Here is a 19,616-nt window from a genome sequence, read left to right on the forward strand (position 1 = left end):
TATCAGAGCAAAAGGATAAATTAAAAGAAAAACTGTACAATTGAAAGGTAGCTCTAGAACCCTGTCGAGCCGCTTCTCGTCTCTGGATGGAAGATGAGATACATTTGGGTATTGAAGCATACAGGTTCCGTAAGGTATCCTGCAGAACATTTGCCCATAGATTTTGCAATTGGGGCTGTAGATCCCACACACTCCTTGGTTGCCAAAGGTGGTGATCCAGTTGGTCCCATAAATGCTTAATTAGTGATAAATCTGTCAACCGGGCAGACATTCCTGGGAAACCCTTACTGTGTGTGGGTGATCATGATACTTCCATGGCAGTGACATTTCTACCTGGGGGCATTATTTTTTTTGTCACTGTGCGTATGCATTTTAAATTGTACGTTGCCCAAATGTGAAAGTTATTGCCTGCTAATCTATTTCATTTTCTGTGTGTATTTATAAACAGCCTTTATATGAAACATTTATACATTAGAAAACATAAAATTTCATAGCTGTAATGTATAATTTAACTTCATTATTATGTAAAGAAAATATATTATGTCACAGAGACCGGGCCGCTGTTTTTTCCTCATCGGCCAGATTGTTCATGGCTCTAGTTCAGAATGGCTTGTAACTTTTTAATCAGTACTAAGTGCTGTGTGCTGTTTAGCTGCAAGATTAAATTGACTCTGAAAATAGGTTTTACAGCTCTTTCCTAATCTGTTGTAGATATATTCATGATAAAAATGAAACACTCAAACATGTTTTAAACAGGTTATGTTATATTCACAATGACACTTGTCTGGGAGCTTCATCTGCTAACAAGAAAATGGTTGTTTAGAAAAAGTAATTCTTCTTTTACTTTCTAAATATGAAGGGAGATTTTTTTCCCCTACTAGGCTTCAAGCTAAATACTACTATATTCTGATTGTGCACTAATATAGCTTCTGCACACATACAACCAATGGCGCATCTTCAGGGGTACAACAATAGGGGGTAACATAATGGGTATAGTTTCATGGGGTGAGGTGACACATGGTGGGGAGTCATGAAGTCAGGCAAACCAACAACCTTTAAAAAGGAACCCCTCTGTATCCTGCTGCCCTGTCATCTGAATGTGAAAAGCTCACTGGAGTATAGGGAAGGATCCCAAGTTTTGCCCAGATATTTATCTCCAGAGTTGCAGGTGCAGAGGAAAATGACTGCCATCAAGAGATAACTGATAAAGGCAGTCATTTGGAATATTTTGTGAGTGCTCGAGCCAACAAAATATTTGCATACCCTTATAAATCAACATGCCAAACATAAGCCACATCTAACGGTACCAGTAGGATGATGAGATAAACATGTGTCATCCTGTTTCAAGGGGGATACATGATTGTGTACCAGTCTATCATCTAGGTTCTCACATCTCCTATACAGGGCCGTAGATAATTTTTTTTTCCTGGGGGGGGGGTTCAGCTTTCTCAAATTATAAGACTTTATCTAGCAGACACACCAGGGTTTGAAAAAAATATACCAGCCATATCATTCCTAAACCAATCCCCATGTTAGCCATCAGCCCTCCATGTCATATTTCTCCCCGTCTACAGACATTGTCTCCGGCCCATCATGTAACCCCATTTTCACCCATGTCACATTTCTCCCCCTCCAGATGATCTTATGCTAAAAGTAGTGGTAATAGAGTCTCAAAGGTCTATAGAAGCAGGTACACTATTTTTACAAACCTTTGAGACTCTATTAACACTACTATCAACATCAGGTCATTTAGAGAAACAGCATTTTTTTAAATTATGTTTTTCCTTTAGGTGTTAAAACATAACTTTCATTTGATGTAACACCTAAAGTAAAAATCATTTTAAAAGTCTGCTGTGTCTCTAGATGACCTTATGTTGACAGTAGTGTTAATAGAGCCTCAAAGGTCTGTAAAAATAGGGTAACTGCTTCTATAGACCTTTCAGACTCTATTACCACTGCTAACAACATAAGGTCATCTTGAGAAACAGCAGGTTTTTAATTTGTTTTCCTTTAGGTGTTCAAGAAATCAAATAAGTTATGTTTTAACACCTAAAGGAAAAAGATAATTTAAAAAACTTGCTCTTTCTCTAGGTGACCTTATGTTTATAGTAGTGTTAATAGTCTCAAGGGTCTATAAAAGCAGTTACCCTATTTTTACAGACCTTTGAGACTCTATTAACACTACTATCAACATAAGGTCATCTTCTAGAGAAACAGCAGGCTTTAAACAAATCCCTTTAGGTGTTAGAGTAAATTGCAATCAAATGAACGTTATGTGTTAAGATTAGGGTCAGAAGCAGACAAGCAGGGTTTCTTTAGCCTCTTGGGTATCTTATTTTTTACATTGATAAAGCTCCACATTGAGCTTCCAGCAGCGGACAGATGCCAGGGCACTTCTGTGGTCACCTCACCTGGGCACATGGTCTTTGCTCAGCAGAGTCCTGCCATACATGCTGGGTAGATGCTGCCTGGAATGGATTTGTTAGAAGGAGGTCTGTGACGTCACTGGTCACATGCTCCTTCATGGTCACATGATCCACTGTGAGAACGCCTGCCTCCTGCTGTGTTCAGCTCCAGAGAGAAGGGGGTGTGAAAGGATAGACCAATGGCAGGGCAGCTAGCTGATACTAGCCAATCAGCAGCCTCCTGCTCCTATCTGTGGCTTAACACAAGCGCAGCTTAGAGTGAACACTGGCTGGGGAGGGCGCCCGGCAGCGCTGCGCTTCTGCTGGCAAGTGATTAAAAAAAAAAGGTTTGTTTTTCCACTCACCCCTCTCTCTGTGCAGGGTGCTCCCTAAGGCAGCCGCTTGGTCTGCCTGAGGAGGACAGACACTCTGGGGGGGTTTGAACCCCCCTATCCCCCCCTTATCTACGCCCCTGCTCCTATAGGTGATGACTGGCCTGTCCCGCACCGATTCTTCTATGTCAGGATCAGCTCGTAGTATACCCCAATAGTCCTACAGGACTTTTATTCCGGCGGCCTCTTGGCGCGCCCTGCCGTGCTGCAGCTGGAACTCCGCCCCGCCACTATTATAGTCAAAGGGGCCGGAGCGGCAGTTTTCGCACTAGCCACTAAGCCTAATAATAGGCACCAGTTTTTGGTCTCTACAGATCATTTTACTGCAGTTATCTGTTTATCTGTCATACTAATACTGCCTGAAATGATATCACCTCTATGTAAAGATAAGACAGGATCCACTATTCACAGTAGGTGATTGTCAAGGAAAACTCTCCCATAGAAGTCAATAAGGTCCCCTCCAGTCCATTGTGTCTATGGCCCATGGGGATTCCATAAAGACATCTTCTTAATGCTTTCTAAATGCTGTTAAGAACAGCTCAGGCAAGATGGTCGCCCCCATAATCATGTTCAGCAAATAGAATAAAAAATCTGTAATCAGAAAATAAAAACAGATTAGAAAAAAGGATATGGGTTGCTATCTGGTTTTAACTGGCAGATAAAAATTTTGGTGACACATTTCTGTTATGGAAATCAAATATTTTGCCTTTAAATCCTGATATATTTGAATTGTATCTATGACAGGTAAAGTGGTTGTCCAGGATACAGATATCAATGACCCATCGTAAGGATAGGTCATTAATATCAGATACGTGGGGTTCCAACTTCCGGGCACCCTCATTAATAGTGATAAGCGGCATAGGCAATATTCGTTTTCACGATATTTAGCGTTTTTTTTTTTGCATAATAATCGCAATAAATTCGCGAATTCTAGAATTAGTAATCTCCAGTCATTATTTTCGTGATTGTGCAAATCGGCACTAATGATGCGCATATTTTTTGCGCAATACATGCAACTTCACATTTTATCAGGTCTGAGTAGATATTACTGATTGGTGCACTAAGTATTGTTGAGACATCACAGCACTATGTCTGTAGTATGTATGTATGGACAGCAGATAAACAGTAATTCCTATCACACTGCCTAACACCCTGCACTGGAACCAGCTACACTATATCACTATCTTACCTACACTGACTATCTTCCACGGACTATCTGTATTATATATATGAGCTAACTAACTATCGAATGCAGGCATCCTCAAACTGCGGCCCTCCAGCTGTTGTAAAACTACAGCTCCCACAATGCCCTGCTGTAGGCTGATACCTGTAGGCTTTTCGGGCATGCTGGGAGTTGTAGTTTTGCAACAGCTGGAGGGCCGCAGTTTGAGGATGCCTGATCTAATGTAATTGGATAAGGAATAGGATTCAGATGAAAGCACACAGCACAGTAATGACACTGTTCTCTCTCAGAACTGGAAAAAAACAGCAGAAAATGGCTGCTGGGGAGTTGCTTATGTAGTAAAGGGATATGTTGCTAGGGATGTTGCTAATCTCTAACAAAGATATTGCTGCCTTCTCATTGGCCCACAAGCAAGAAGGGAGGTCGCATATTTTTTTGAATATATAGCACTATATGCTACATCTTCGCAAATTCTCGAAGTTCAGATATTCGCGATAAAAATTCGCAATTAGAATATAAGCGATCAACACTACTCATTAATCAACTGCTTGAAGGGACTGCAATACTTGTGTGAGCGCTGAGACCTCTTCATCCGTCCAAAGTCAGAAATGAAGGAAAGCCACTAGGCCTGAAAACCAGGATAAGGGAGAAGGTCACCTTCTATCACCACCCTCATCCTATCCCTGAACTCCTAACCGCATGAGCGAACCCAGATGGTAGGAGGGCTCATGCACCGGAACCTGGGCCCTACTGACCCTATCGGTCCCTGCAATATGGAAGTCAGGAATAAGAGATGGCCGAGAGACAGCAAGCAACAACTGAATGTCAGGTAAGTATCCTGTGGCCAGATGACCACAGACAACAGAACGACAAGATCACTTACCGGAAGCCACAGTTTGCTGTCTTGGAGTTCCCCCTCCAGGGAACCCCTTCCGGAGGTACAACAAACAGGACATGTCTAGCAACCATGCATAATCATCCAAATCATAGACAAACCACACATGGAACAAACTAGACAAACCTCAACCTATAAGTGCAGCACCACACATAACAACAATGGGGAAGGGTAAACATAGGCAAGGACCTTGATGTCCCACAAGGTGGCCTTCAAGGACAGGGCAGCTGGAAATGCCCAGAAAGGAGCATAGCATCCAGCCCCAATAAAGGCTGAAGTGAATCTGCACTCAAGCTTTCAACACCAAGACTATAAGAGCCAAGAGGCCACACCAAGCTCCACCTAGCACACACCTTAACCCCATGCTCACCAGAAGGGAAGGGAAACAGCCTTAAAGGTAAAGCTCACACACATGCATAAACAGCAACACGTTGCCACCGGCAACCAGTATGCACGGCAAACAACCTCCAAGCCGTGACATCAATGTTTACCTGCACGCTGTCTTCCTTGTAGTGGTGGTGTAATTACAGCTGTTTGTCCTGTTCAAATAAATAGGAGAGGAAACTGTAAACTGGACTGCCTGTACAATGGAGATTGCATGCAGGTAAACATTGAAGAGGACACAGCCCTTGCATGAGTGCTGCTGCCCCTTCAAACAACTCATGGGCATGGATGCCAGAAGTCCGATATCCACGTTCTGAAATTAATAAAATATATCCTGAGGATCGGTCATCAATATCTGTAGCGTGGACAACCCTTTAACCCTTTTGCTACCAGCGCCATACATGTAAGGCGCTGGAGCGTGTAAACATGGCTCCCACTCGCGCATGCAGTGGGCACCATGGCCGGCGGGTCTCTGCTGTTTCAAACAATAGAAGCCCGCAGCTAATTACCTTGACTGGCAATAATGCCGATTAAGTGTGATTACCGGCATCTAAAGAGTGAAGAACCCGGAAGTGCTCGCTTCTGGGTTAATACCAGCAACCCCGTGCGGCAATTGGGAATGCCGGCAATTCACTCTAATAGGTTGGGTCTCTCTGAAGAGCAGGCCAACATGAGAAATCAGCAAATCAAATATTACCATGCTGCTAATTGCAGTATGGTAATATTGAATAAAAAAAAAAGTATTGAACTTGGTAGGCTTCTAGACTGGCTACAAAAACATTGAAAAACAGTAAAGGAATATATAAAAAAAAATTAAAAATATAAAAATTTTAATCACCACCTTTCCATAGAATAAAAAGAATAAATACATAAATAATAAAAAATGTAAACATTATGGGCATCATTGCATCAGAAAACACCCATACTATAAAACAGAAAACACCCAAAAATATAAAAATGTTTTTTCAATACGGCGAATGGCGTTATCGAAAAAAGTATAAAAATGGCCAATTCGCTATTTTATCATTGCTTCTCTTAACCAAAAAATGTAATAAAATGTGATCAAAAAGTCACACACATTTCAAAATGGTATAAATAAAAACTACACATCATCTCACAAAAATTGAGCTTCCACACAGCTCAGTAGACATATCTATAAAAAAGTTATAGGGGTCAGAATATGGTGATGTAAAAACATTTTTTTTTTTAAGTTTTAATTTATTTTTACATACACTGACAAGCAAAAGGGTAAAAATGTATTGAACTTTTGACTTTCAGGCTCCATATCTGACCAACCACTACAGCTTAGAACGTGAGAGTACCATCATTTTCTAGACAATCATCTTGGCTATCTCATATATAAATTGGACTTGAAATTATTTAGCATATGATTAGTTATGCAGATTCTTGTCATGTAACTGCACTGTTACTGTTGTGCTCCTAAAATTCTAAATTTTGATTTTTATTATTTTGTTAGTATTTTGTAAATCCACCTTTGGCTTTCAACACTGCCTGAATCCTTCTAGGCATGCTCTTGATCAGATTCAAGCATGTCTCGACCGAGATCTGTTCCCAGGTCTCTTGTACACGTTCTAAATGTTGGTGCATACTGGTCTACTCACTTAGGTACGAATACAGCTTTTTCTTCAACTCTACCCACAAGTGTTCTATAAGGTTAAGGTCTGGGTACTATGGGGGTTAATCCAGCACCTCTACTTCATTGTCATTTAACCATTTCTTCGCCAATCTCGATGTTTGCTTCGGGTTTTTGTCCTGCTGGAACATTATGTTGTCTTTTTCATACCTGTAGTACTCGAGTGTATGAAGTAATTCATCTTGTAGGATACTCACATATAGGTCAGCATTAAGACCACCATCGATCCTGGTCAAGTATCTAATGCCTTTGCCTGTCAAACAACCCCATATCATCAGGCTTCCTCCAGTGGACTTGACAGATTCTTCAATTTCTCAATCCGTTAGCCCCCTTTTCCCTTGTTTCTCCCAGACCCATTTGCACCCATCAGAGCCCAATCTATTGACTTTCATCTCATCGATCCAAATCGCCCATTTCTAATCTTCTACTGTCAACTATACACTGCGTGCAGAATTATTAGGCAAATGAGTATTTTGACCACATCATCCTCTTTATGCATGTTGTCTTACTCCAAGCTGTATAGGCTCGAAAGCCTACTACCTATTAAGCATATTAGGTGATGTGCATCTCTGTAATGAGAAAGGGTGTGGTCTAATGACATCAACACCCTATATTAGGTGTGCATAATTATTAGGCAACTTCCTTTCCTTTGGCAAAATGGGTCAAAAGAAGGACTTGACAGGCTCAGAAAAGTCAAAAATAGTGAGATATCTTGCAGAGGGATGCAGCACTCTTAAAATTGCAAAGCTTCTGAAGCGTGATCATCGAACAATCAAGCGTTTCATTCTAAATAGTCAACAGGGTCGCAAGAAGCGTGTGGAAAAACCAAGGCGCAAAATAACTGCCCATGAACTGAGAAAAGTCAAGCGTGCAGCTGCCAAGATGCCACTTGCCACCAGTTTGGCCATATTTCAGAGCTGCAACATCACTCTAGTGCCCAAAAGCACAAGGTGTGCAATACTCAGAGACATGGCCAAGGTAAGAAAGGCTGAAAGACGACCACCACTGAACAAGACACACAAGATGTAACGTCAAGACTGGGCCAAGAAATATCTCAAGACTGATTTTTCTAAGGTTTTATGGACTGATGAAATGAGAGTGAGTCTTGATGGGCCAGATGGATGGGCCCGTGGCTGGATTGGTAAAGGGCAGAGAGCTCCAGTCCGACTCAGACGCCAGCAAGGTGGAGGTGGAGTACTGGTTTGGGCTGGTATCATCAAAGATGAGCTTGTGGGGCCTTTTTGGGTTGAGGATGGAGTCAAGCTCAACTCCCAGTCCTACTGACAGTTTCTGGAAGACACCTTCTTCAAGCAGTGGTACAGGAAGAAGTCTGCATCCTTCAAGAAAAACATGATTTTCATGCAGGACAATGCTCCATCACACGCGTCCAAGTACTCCACAGCGTGGCTGGCAAGAAAAGGTATAAAAGAAGAAAATCTAATGACATGGCCTCCTTGTTCACCTGATCTGAACCCCATTGAGAACCTGTGGTCCATCATAAAATGTGAGATTTACAAGGAGGGAAAACAGTACACCTCTCTGAACAGTGTCTGGGAGGCTGTGGTTGCTGCTGCACGCAATGTTGATGGTGAACAGATCAAAACACTGACAGAATCCATGGATGGCAGGCTTTTGAGTGTCCTTGCAAAGAAAGGTGGCTATATTGGTCACTGATTTGTTTTGTTTTGTTTTTGAATGTCAGAAATGTATATTTGTGAATGTTGAGATGTTATATTAGTTTCACTGGTAAAAATAAATAATTGAAATGGGTATATATTTGTTTTTTGTTAAGTTGCCTAATAATTATGCACAGTAATAGTCACCTGCACACACAGATATCCCCCTAAAATAGCTAAAACTAAAAACAAACTAAAAACTACTTCCAAAAATATTCAGCTTTGATATTAATGATTTTTTTGGTCCATTGAGAACATGGTTGTTGTTCAATAATAAAATTAATCCTCAAAAATACAACTTGCCTAATAATTCTGCACTCCCTGTATGTACTTTTTTACAAACTCGAGCCGGTGCTTCTTATGACTATATTGAAGTTGAGGCTTCTTCACCTTTTTTCGGGCCACCATTCCAGAAATGTGTAATGCACGTTGCACGGTGCTTGCATGGACATCTGTGATCTCGCTATTATGAAGCATACAAGCCACTGACATTGCAGTGTTTGTCACACCAGAACTGATAGACCTTGTAATGAACTTCTTAAAGGCATTGTCTCACTTTAGCAAATTGAATTTATCATGTAGACAAAGTTAATAAAAGGCACTTACTAATATATTATGATTGTCCATATTGCCTTAGCTGTTTTGATATATTTTTTAATCACATTATACACTGCTCCTTTCCAGGGGTTAGGTCCACCGCTGCAATCCCGCAGGGGTAGTTGCATTCTCTCACTATAAAAAAAGGGCTAGCTGGGACCATGGGAGCATGCATAGGCACACATTCACAGCAGCTTTTGTCTCAGACTTGTGAAAGAAAAATAAACCAAGCCAGCAAAGGAGACAATATGGACAATCACAATTCATTAGTAAGTACCTTTTATTAACTTTGTCTACATCACAAGTGCCATTTGCTGAAGTGAGACAACTCCTTTAATGACCAGGCATGAAAGTATTCTTAGATACTGATATTCTGATGACTCTAATTGCAATAAAGGTCAATCAACCAGTTGTTGGTGTGTTCCTGCACAGCCTGATATTTCCAGCATTGATTGGATAGTGTCAGCCTGTGGAGCGACACTAACCCCTCCCTTCCAAGCTGGTAACACCCAGGTGGACCTTTATTGCAGACTGCTGGTAATTCATTCATAAGAGTAGATGCTCCAGAATTGTTTTATTTTAGAGAATAAAACAGACATGGAAAGTTATCTACTGGGAATGGAGTGGGGGTGTTCTAAAAAAATAAGATGATCAGTAATGATGCTATTTGGTGGAACTGAAAATCTGTCACACGAAATCTAGTCCTTTCTAATAGGCAGTCTTTAGGAGAGGTTTCACTGTATTTCAGTAGCACCATATTGCAGATGATTAGATGCACCAACAAACCACTGTTTAATTTGTTCCTAGTTCACTATACATGTCATATAGGGAAAACAATGGCAAACTTCATTAGAACATTGCAAAAACTACTGTATAACATGGAGAGCATTAACCGCTTCCGGACTGCCTAACGCAGGATTGCGGTCCGGAGGCGATCGACTCAGGCTCCTTCACGCGCCGGCGCGTCATCTCGCGAGAGGCAAGATTTCCTGTGAACCCCTTAAAGGTATATTAGACGCTGTTTTGATAACAGCGTCTAATATACCTGCTACCTAGTCCTCTGGTGGTCCCTTTTGCTTGGATCGACCACCAGAGGACACAGGCAGCTCTGTAAAGTAGCACCAAACACCACTACACTACACCCCCTCCTGTCACTTATTAACCCCTTATTAACCCCTGATCACCCCATATAGACTTCCTGATCACCCCTGTCACTGATCACCCCCCTGTCATTGATCACCCCCCTGTAAGGCTCCATTCAGACGTCCTTATGTGTTTTGCGGATCCACAGATCCGCGGATCCACAAAACACATACGGACGTCTGAATGGAGCCTTACAGGGGGGTGATCACCCCATATAGACTCCCTGATCACCCCCCTGTCATTGATCACCCCCCTGTAAGGCTCCATTCAGACATCCGTATGTGTTTTGCGGATCCGCGGATCCGCAAAACACGGACACCGCGGATCCGCAAAAAACGGACACCGTGGATCCGCAAAACTCGGACACCGGCAATGTACTTTCCGCATTTTGCGGATCCGCACATTGCCAGAACTATATAGAAAATGCCTTTTCTTGTCCGCAATTGCGGACAAGAAAAGGACATGTTCTATAGGCTCTACAAAAAACGCATTGTTCGCCCGATCAGGCCTCATCTTGTGCGCACACTTGCGTTCAGTCCGCCCCACCGCAGTGACAGAATTATAATTTTTTCTGATCACTGCAAAAACACCGTAAAATCGCTGCGGCGCTATAAAAAGATCACTTTTGATTATTTTTTTTTGGCACAAGTTAGCGGAAATTGATTTTTTATTTTTTGTTTTTTTGTTTTTTCTTACAAAGTCTCATATTCCACTAACTTGTGACAAAAAAATAAAATCTCACGTGAACTCACCATACCCCTCACGGAAACCAAATGTGTAAAAATTTTTTGACATTTATATTCCAGACTTCTTCTCACGCTTTAGGGCCCCTAAAATGCCAGGGCAGTACAAACACCCCACATGTGACCCCATTTCAGAAAGAAGACACCCCAAGGTATTCGCTGATGGGAATATTGAGTCCGTGGGAGATTTTATTTTTTCACACAAGTTAGCGGAAAGGGAGACTTTGTGAGAAAAAAAAAATAAATAAATATTTTTCCGTTAACTTGTGGCAAAAAAAAATCTACTATGAACTCGCCATGCCCCTCACGGAATACCTTGGGGTGTCTTCTTTCCAAAATGGGGTCACATGTGGGGTATTTATACTGCCCTGGCATTTTAGGGGCCCTAATGCGTGAGAAGTAGTTTGAAATCCAAATGTGTTAAAAATGCCCTGTGAAATCCTAAAGGTTCTCTTTAGAATTTGGGCCCCTTTGCCCACATAGGCTGCAAAAAAAGTGTCACACATGTGGTATCTCCATACTCAGGAGAAGTAGGGCTATGTGTTTTGGGGTGTCTTTTTACATATACCCATGCTGGGTGAGATAAATATCTCTGTCAAATGACAACTTTGTATAAAAAAAATGGGAAAAGTTGTCTTTTAGAGAGATATTTCTCTCACCCAGCATATGTAAAAAGACACCCCAAAACACATTGCCCTACTTCTCCTGAGTACGGCGATACCACATGTGTGACACTTTTTTGCAGCATAGGTGGGCAAAGGGGCCCAAATTCTAAAGAGCACCTTTATGATTTCACAGGGCATTTTTTACACATTTGGATTTCAAACTACTTCTCACGCATTAGGGCCCCTAAAATGCCAGGGCAGTATAACTACCCCACAAGTGACCCCATTTTGGAAAGAAGACACCACAAGGTATTTTGTGATGGGCATAGTGAGTTCATGGAAGTTTTTATTTTTTGTCACAAGTTAGTGGAATATGAGACTTTGTAAGAAAAAAATCATCATTTTCCGCTAACTTGTGACAAAAAATAAAAAGTTCTATGAACTCACTATGCCCATTAGCGAATACCTTAAGGTATCTACTTTCCGAAATGGGGTCATTTGTGGGGTTTTTCTACTGTCTGGGCATTGTAGAACCTCAGGAAACATGACAGGTGCTCAGAAATTCAGAGCTGCTTCAAAATGCGGAAATTCATATTTTTGTACCATAGTTTGTAAACGCTATAACTTTTACCCAAACCAATAAATATACACTTATTGCATTTTTTTTTATCAAAGACATGTAGAACAATAAATTTAGAGAAAAATTTATATAGAAATGTATTTTTTTTAAAAAAAATTTACAACTGAAAGTGAAAAATGTCATTTTTTTGCAAAAATGTTGGTAAATTTCGATTAATAACAAAAAAGTAAAAATGTCAGCAGCAATGAAATACCACCAAATGAAAGCTCTATTAGTGAGAAGAAAAGGAGGTAAAATCATTTGGGTGGTAAGTTGTATGACCGAGCAATAAACCGTGAAAGTAGTGTAGTGCAGAATTGTAAAAAGTGGTCTGGTCATTAAAGGGGTTTAAGCTAGGGGAGCTGAGGTGGTTAAAGTGGTTGTCCCATCTTAGATATTGGGGTCATATCACTAGGATATGCCCCCAATGTCTGATAAGTGTGGGTCCCACTTCTGGGACCCGCACCTATACTTATAACAGAGCTGGCAAAGTCCCGGAGGGCGCACCTTGCATGTGCGTCCACCCCTCATTCATTCCTATGGGAGCGCCGAGTATCCTAGTGATATTCCACCAATGTCTGAGATGGTGCAACTCCTTTAATGGGGTATGTGGGCACCTTTCATCATATTGGTTCAGAATCATCATAATATCAGTATATGCTTTTGTTTTCCTTTAAGGGGCTGTCAGCTTAGGACAATTTAGGCTCCTCCAACGATAAGATTATTACAGGATACAGCAAGTGTTAAATTCTTCTGCAGGACTACGACAGGAGAAATAAAGCACTGCATAATTTTCCATTTTGAAATTGCGCTGTGTTTGTAATGCACTGACATGCTAGGTCCTCCAGAGCAAGATGCACTATTTTGTAGGCACCCTCCGCTCTGCTAATCGATAACTCTTGAAAAGAAAACTTCTATACTCCAAATTCCACAGTATTTAAAAATAGGGTTTCTAAACCAGACAACCCCTTTGAAGTAGTTTAAATAGTTGGTGTTATACATACGCACTAAACAAACTGAAGGATGGCCTGTTGAATAATTCTACCTGAATATTTTCAAAATGATATCTACAACAAGTTTAAACTCCATACTGTAACTTCTCATCATTATGTCAGTGAAATGAAATGTAACCTCTGCAGTTTCTGCCACGGTTTTTCATTTTGAATGCCATGGACCCACACATGGTTTGGCCCAACTGAATGGAGCTAAATTGTGAGTGAACACCTTCTGTTGCTCCAGTGGCTTTGCTTCTAGTGGCATGCCTTCTAGCATGGGAAGCTGCATTTGGGAGCGTGTCTGTAATGCCCCAGAGGGGCATTACCACCTTTTACACCTCTCAGCTATCTCCTAGGGTTGATATGTCATTATGTGTGTTTATTCCAGGTTCAAGCACTGTGCATTCTCTATTTTGCAACTGTTGTGTGTAAGTGTAATGTGCCTGGTTCACCAGCAGATGGCGGCATTAATGGCAGAGCTATTTTGCCTAGAATGGAGCCCTTCTTTCCATTCTAGCCCTCTCTAGAGAGCGAGGAGTTAATCTAGTTAGAAGTCAGTCTACCCTACCCCTTCAAGGGGAGAGGTCGTGTTGAGTGTACCCCCTCCTAGGGGATGGCTGTGCTCCAGCCAGCAGAGAACCTTCAACTTTGCTGGATATGGAGGCCAAAGCAAAGGGCCTCAACCACCAGGAGGAGAAGTTCCCTGGATAAAGTTAAAGATAAAGACAGTCAGACTACAGAGAGCTAAGTACAGCAGACAGGAAAGGATTCCTATTTAAGTCTGTTAGCACAGCAGAGCCAGAGAGCAACAGATGTAGCAGAGCCGAGTGAGTTTGCCTGTTAGAACTAATGCCAAAACCTGCTGGCAACCAAGACAAAGTTGGAAGATTGTTCCCTGATGAACGTTTATGCAAGTAAAGCTGTTATCAACTTCATCACTAAGTCTGGACTCAATCATTTCTTCAAAATCCCTCAATTATTCCCCCTGTTTGCTCTGCTCCGGACAACAGTGCCTGAGGTTCCATTTTATCCATGTAGGAGCACCGTGACATGTGCACAGCCACATCTAAAGGGACATTATAGACTACCCTTACACCACTCTGGCATTCCAACCCCTGGGCACCACCAACACCATCTATTCAAGGGGACTCGGTCACTTGTTGCTTCAATGCAACTGGCGTCATGACAATACTCACCATCAACTAATGACTAAAAAGGGGACCCCCGACCCAGGTCTCCGTCCGTTGCATTTGGCACAACGAACAGGATCCGGACAAGGTCAATCTGTGTGCCCATGAACTGTATAGCCTATTGGATTTACAAAACTACCTTTAAAAATGACTTTAATGCATTTATTGCGGAGCGGCAAGCTCAAAACCACTCGCGCCGGCATCCGAAGGGTTAATCAGCCATCTTTAACTTTGATGGCGCAGCTTCTTCTTGCCCAGCTAGAGCTGGAAAATCAAGGAATGCCCCCAGTTGGAGCAGGAAAGTCTAGCCCTGCCCACCAGGAGCGATGTTACTGTGTGAAGAGAGGAAGTGGAAGCTCCTCCCAGGAAGCCCCTCCTTCATCTCCAGTTTCTGCCAACACAAGAGAGAGCAGCATGTCGCAACCTTGTCAGCCAGACTGGGGCAGCTTTGTGTGGGGTGACGAGGACCCCGAGGCAAAGTCTGTGGCTGAAGAGATCTACGTATCGAAGGTACAGCGACCTGTGCCAGAGAAGCCGACGGCATTCCCCGTGCCAGCTAGCGCGGTGGAGGCGGTCGGAGTTTCCACAGAAAACACGGCTCATTCAAGGGACTCAACCCCATAGTTCCCAAAGAAAACATGACCCATGCGCAAAACATGTGGCAATATCATAGGGCCATTGAAGACTGGGCCAAAAGAGTATGGGACCGGCTTCAGCCCTGGGACCCGGTACTTGAGAGGAGGACCGGAAGTGTTGTATGGTTTTCGGTCGAGTGGGGGTCTGGATTTGTTCAAGACAATAAGACTGGCCGAGAACTATACGTTAATAGGCGCTCGGTGAAGCGGCCTTACCTGCCGCAAGCCCGCCATAGCCTCTACCTGGGGGACACCATGGAATATACCCCTATGGATTCTCTACAGGGCCTGTTTCCTGTGCCGGTAGTCCGTCTGCTAAAGCCCATGGTACCCCTGACCGCACCTGAGGCGTAACAAAAACATAAAAATATAAAATTTGGGTCAGCGCTGAGTGTTCCTAAGTAGAGGCTAGTTCACAAACATTGACTTCTCCTGAGGCCATTTCCCTTAATCTCTGGCTTCAGCCTCCTCGATCTCTGAACCGATCAGCAGCAGAAACACTTGTTATCCCTTCAAATGGAAAAAGTCTTTTCTTTCAACATTGCACATAAAAAGGTAATAGTCCTGCCCGACCCGGGTTTGGCTCCTGCTTCATCTGGGGCATCACAGTTTCATTCTCACTAGGGCGGTATTTATTGCCCCGTCACACTGGTCACATGTTTCACATGAACTCCCCAAGCCGATATTGATATTTTGGAAATTCTTGTCTATTTTTACCAAATATAAATTCATTTACATTTTATTAATAGCAGCAAAACACATATGCAATATATATATATATATATATATATATATATATATATATATATATATATATATACGTGGAGGAAAGTAGCAGATTTCACAGTACATGCATAGCTAGCTCAGCACACTATGAGCAAGGAGAGGCAGAAGAACAAGTTCTGCATTTTGTTATCCCGAACTGCAAACAGCCATACCAGTGAGGAACTGACATGGAGGTGAAAGGAGGAAACAAGGACAGTGCAAAACAAAGAGAAATGGGTGCAGAATCTTTCAGACCGGGTTCTCACCCAGCCTGAGATGGATGTCTTTGCTAAAGGGTTGAATTTCGCAATCACACCAAGAACCATACCATTAGTTGATATTATTTCAGCCACTGAAGCCTCAATCCACAGCAACAAAGTACCACAGGGTGAGGAGGAACAACTTCGCCTTAAAGTGTCTGCAGCTCTGGCCAGTGCCAAACCACCTCCTTCAAACTTGACTAGAGAAGAAAGGAAGGCGGTTACATCCCTGAAGAAAGACACAAACATCACCATCCTGCCTGCGAATAAAGGAAGATGCACGGTTGTACTTAATACATCTGACTACGATGCCAAGGTGACCACACTCCTGGATGACAACAACACATATGAGGCTCTAAGATGAGACCCAACCAGTGGCTACAAGAAGAAGGTTATAGAACTACTACAACAACTAGAAAAGGACAAAATCATTGATCGGGCCATGTATCATCGCCTCTACCCTGGGGAAGCCCCTCCATGTATTTATGGACTTCCTAAGATACATAAGGATGGGACCCCTCTCAGGCCAATTGTCAGCAGCATCAACTCTGTGACCTACAATGTGGCAAAATACTTAGCCAGAATCCTAGCGCCCTTGGTTGGAAACACACAACATCACATACAGAACTCTCAGGATTTCACCACCAAAATCCAGAACTTGGTATTGGGCACAGGAGAAACAATGGTCTCCTATGATGTTACATCCCTCTTCACCTGCATACCCACTACAGAGGCAATTGAAACAGTCAGGAAACAGTTGCTACTAGACAACACCTTAGGCTGCAGAACAGAACTTAGCCCAGACCAAGTGTGTGCCTTACTGGACCTTTGTCTGAGTACCACCTACTTCAAGTATAAGGACAAGTTCTACAAGCAAAAACATGGCTGTGCTATGGGATCGCCAGTCTCACCTATTGTAGCGAACCTGTATATGGAGGAAGTAGAAAGGAAAGCCCTGACCACTTTCATGGGAATTACATTGAGTCATTGGTTCAGATATGTGGATGACACTTGGGTTAAAATTTATAAACAAGAGTTACAGGCTTTCACCGACCACATCAACTCAGTGGATCATAACATCAATTTCACGTGGGAAGATATGCAGAACAACAAACTGGCGTTTCTGGACTGTCTTATAACAGTGGAAGAGGGAAGGAAGCTGGGACTAGAGGTCTATCGAAAACCAACACACACAGACCAGTACCTGCTATTTGATTCCCACCATCCTCTAGACCACAAACTCAGAGTCATCCAGACTCTACACCACCGGGCAGAGAAAATCCCCACCAGCACAGAGGCCAAGGCGAAGGAATTCAAACACCTCAGAGGGGCACTTAAAACTTGTGGGTATCCAGATTGGGCCTTTGTCAAAACAGAAGGAAGGAGAAGAAAGAGCACCAAGACTACCGGTGAGGGCGAGAAGCATGACAGACGCAAGAATATGGTTATCCCATATGTAGCTGGGGTGTCTGAGAAAATTAAAAGGATTTTTAATAAACATCACATCCCTGTCTGCTTTAAACCCAGCAACACACTGAGGTAACAACTGGATCCCCCAAAAGACCCAACGCCTAAACACAAGATGGACAACATTGTGTACGCAGTCCAGTGCAATGAGGAATGCTCAGAACTGTATATCGGCGAAACAAAGCAACAACTACATCAGCGTATGGCTCAGCATAGAAGAGCCAAAACCTCTGGTCAAGATTCAGCCGTGTACTTACATCTAAAAGAAACAGGTCACACCTTTGAAGACAGTCAAGTACGTGTTTTGGATAAGAAGGCCGATTGGTACAAGCGAGGTGTGAAGGAGGCCATTTACGTAAAAATGGAGAAGCCAAGCTTGAATAGAGGTGGGGAGTGGGGGTGGGGGGGTTAGACATCTATTGTCTGCCACATACAATGCTGTCTTGACACCTTTTTCTGGGAGGTCATTATCACCTACTGACTCCAATTAGGATAATGGAATCAACACCTTTGACCCCATGCTGGGTATAATGACCTCTGACCCCATGCTGGGTATAATTACCAGATGTTGATTCAGTTACATATTTATTCCCAGAGAATTCTTGTACAGTCACTCAGAATTGAGAAAGCTCGTTGGAAGAAAGAGTGAAACGTTTTCAAGAAATCTACAGTAAGTCCAGTTGCCTTGATTTATTCTTTACAGATATATATATAAAAACATCTGACTTCACGAATCCAATTCCTCGATAATAAAAATGAAAAACCTGCGTAGTGGTCTATTCTATGTCTGTCCCAATGATCTATCTTTTCCACTAATTCTCATACAGGATCTCCTAATCGATCTAAGCTTGGGCATCGTAACACAAAACACGCAGTTTGTATCTTTTTCTACATATTAAAACACATTTATTTCACCTCTAAAAAGTATAACTACGACCTAAAGCAGGCATCCTCAAACTGCGGCCCTCCAGCTGTTGCAAAACTACAACTCCCAGCATGCCCGAACAGCCTACAGGTATCAGCCTACAGCAGGGCATTGTGGGAGTTGTAGTTGTACAAGAGCTGGAGGGACGCAGTTTGAGGATGCCTGACCTAAAGGCTTGTGCTTTGTTCCGGAGGAATGCCATATTCCATCTGATAGTGGGTCTTTTATACACTCTGGACATAGGTATCCTAAGGGCCAAGAAGGTACCCCACGGTATGTATTTTACTAGGGAATATTCATATCACTAACTTAGATAAAATTCTAACCAAAAACCAATGAATGCTGTTTTTGTGAGCACCGTATGTCATCTAATAGAATCTTCCTCCTTCTATGTTTATTTCAGAAGTAGGCAGATCCTATTTCCCAAGGCGTACTTGCCCCAAAGTTACTGATGTATAATACAGCAGTGCCAGGAGTCATATTACATCAGTCTCCGCCTTATTGATGTAATTTGTTCTATTATTCTTTTAGACTCTTTTGCCACTATCTTTAGTAGACCCCTAAATATACTTTTTTTTCCTAAAAATATCTACCTAGGGGGGAAATATGTGGAAACATTAATCTGTCCACTATCTACATGATATCCCCCTATACATTACTCTTGAGGTATTACAATATCATATCATACACACAGATTTAATATCCCACTCAATGTTTAAACCTGCAGGCTGCAATGTACCCATATGATATATCCATTCTGCTTCCTTTTTATTTATCTGTTTCACCGGATCCCCTCCTCTACATTTTTTATGTACTAATTCCACCCCCGTATATTTCAAACCAACCAGATTTTTTTTTTTATAAATTCTTTATTAAGAAAATTCAGCATTCCATACAATATGGAGGGTGCAACCTCCTGTCTATAGCGTCAAGTAACAAACAACTTTTTCGTCACATAACTTAGACAAATATAAATGCAAGGATATTATCGTATAATAAAGCCTCCCTTTCCAGGGAACTGGCATACAAGAGAGAGATGGCAAGGTTTGGGCACAAAAGTATATTGGTAATGAAATGTGATAA

At 42.2% G+C, this 19,616-nt stretch overlaps 1 pseudogene; it reads left to right on the forward strand.

The window, feature by feature from the left end:
- The first annotated feature begins 14,715 nt into the window (after window positions 1-14,715).
- Window positions 14,716-19,616, forward strand: part of LOC120990972 — a 91,446-nt pseudogene continuing 86,545 nt past the window's right edge.

Source organism: Bufo bufo, chromosome 2, assembly GCF_905171765.1.
Source record: "Bufo bufo chromosome 2, aBufBuf1.1, whole genome shotgun sequence".
NCBI lineage: Eukaryota > Metazoa > Chordata > Amphibia > Anura > Bufonidae > Bufo > Bufo bufo.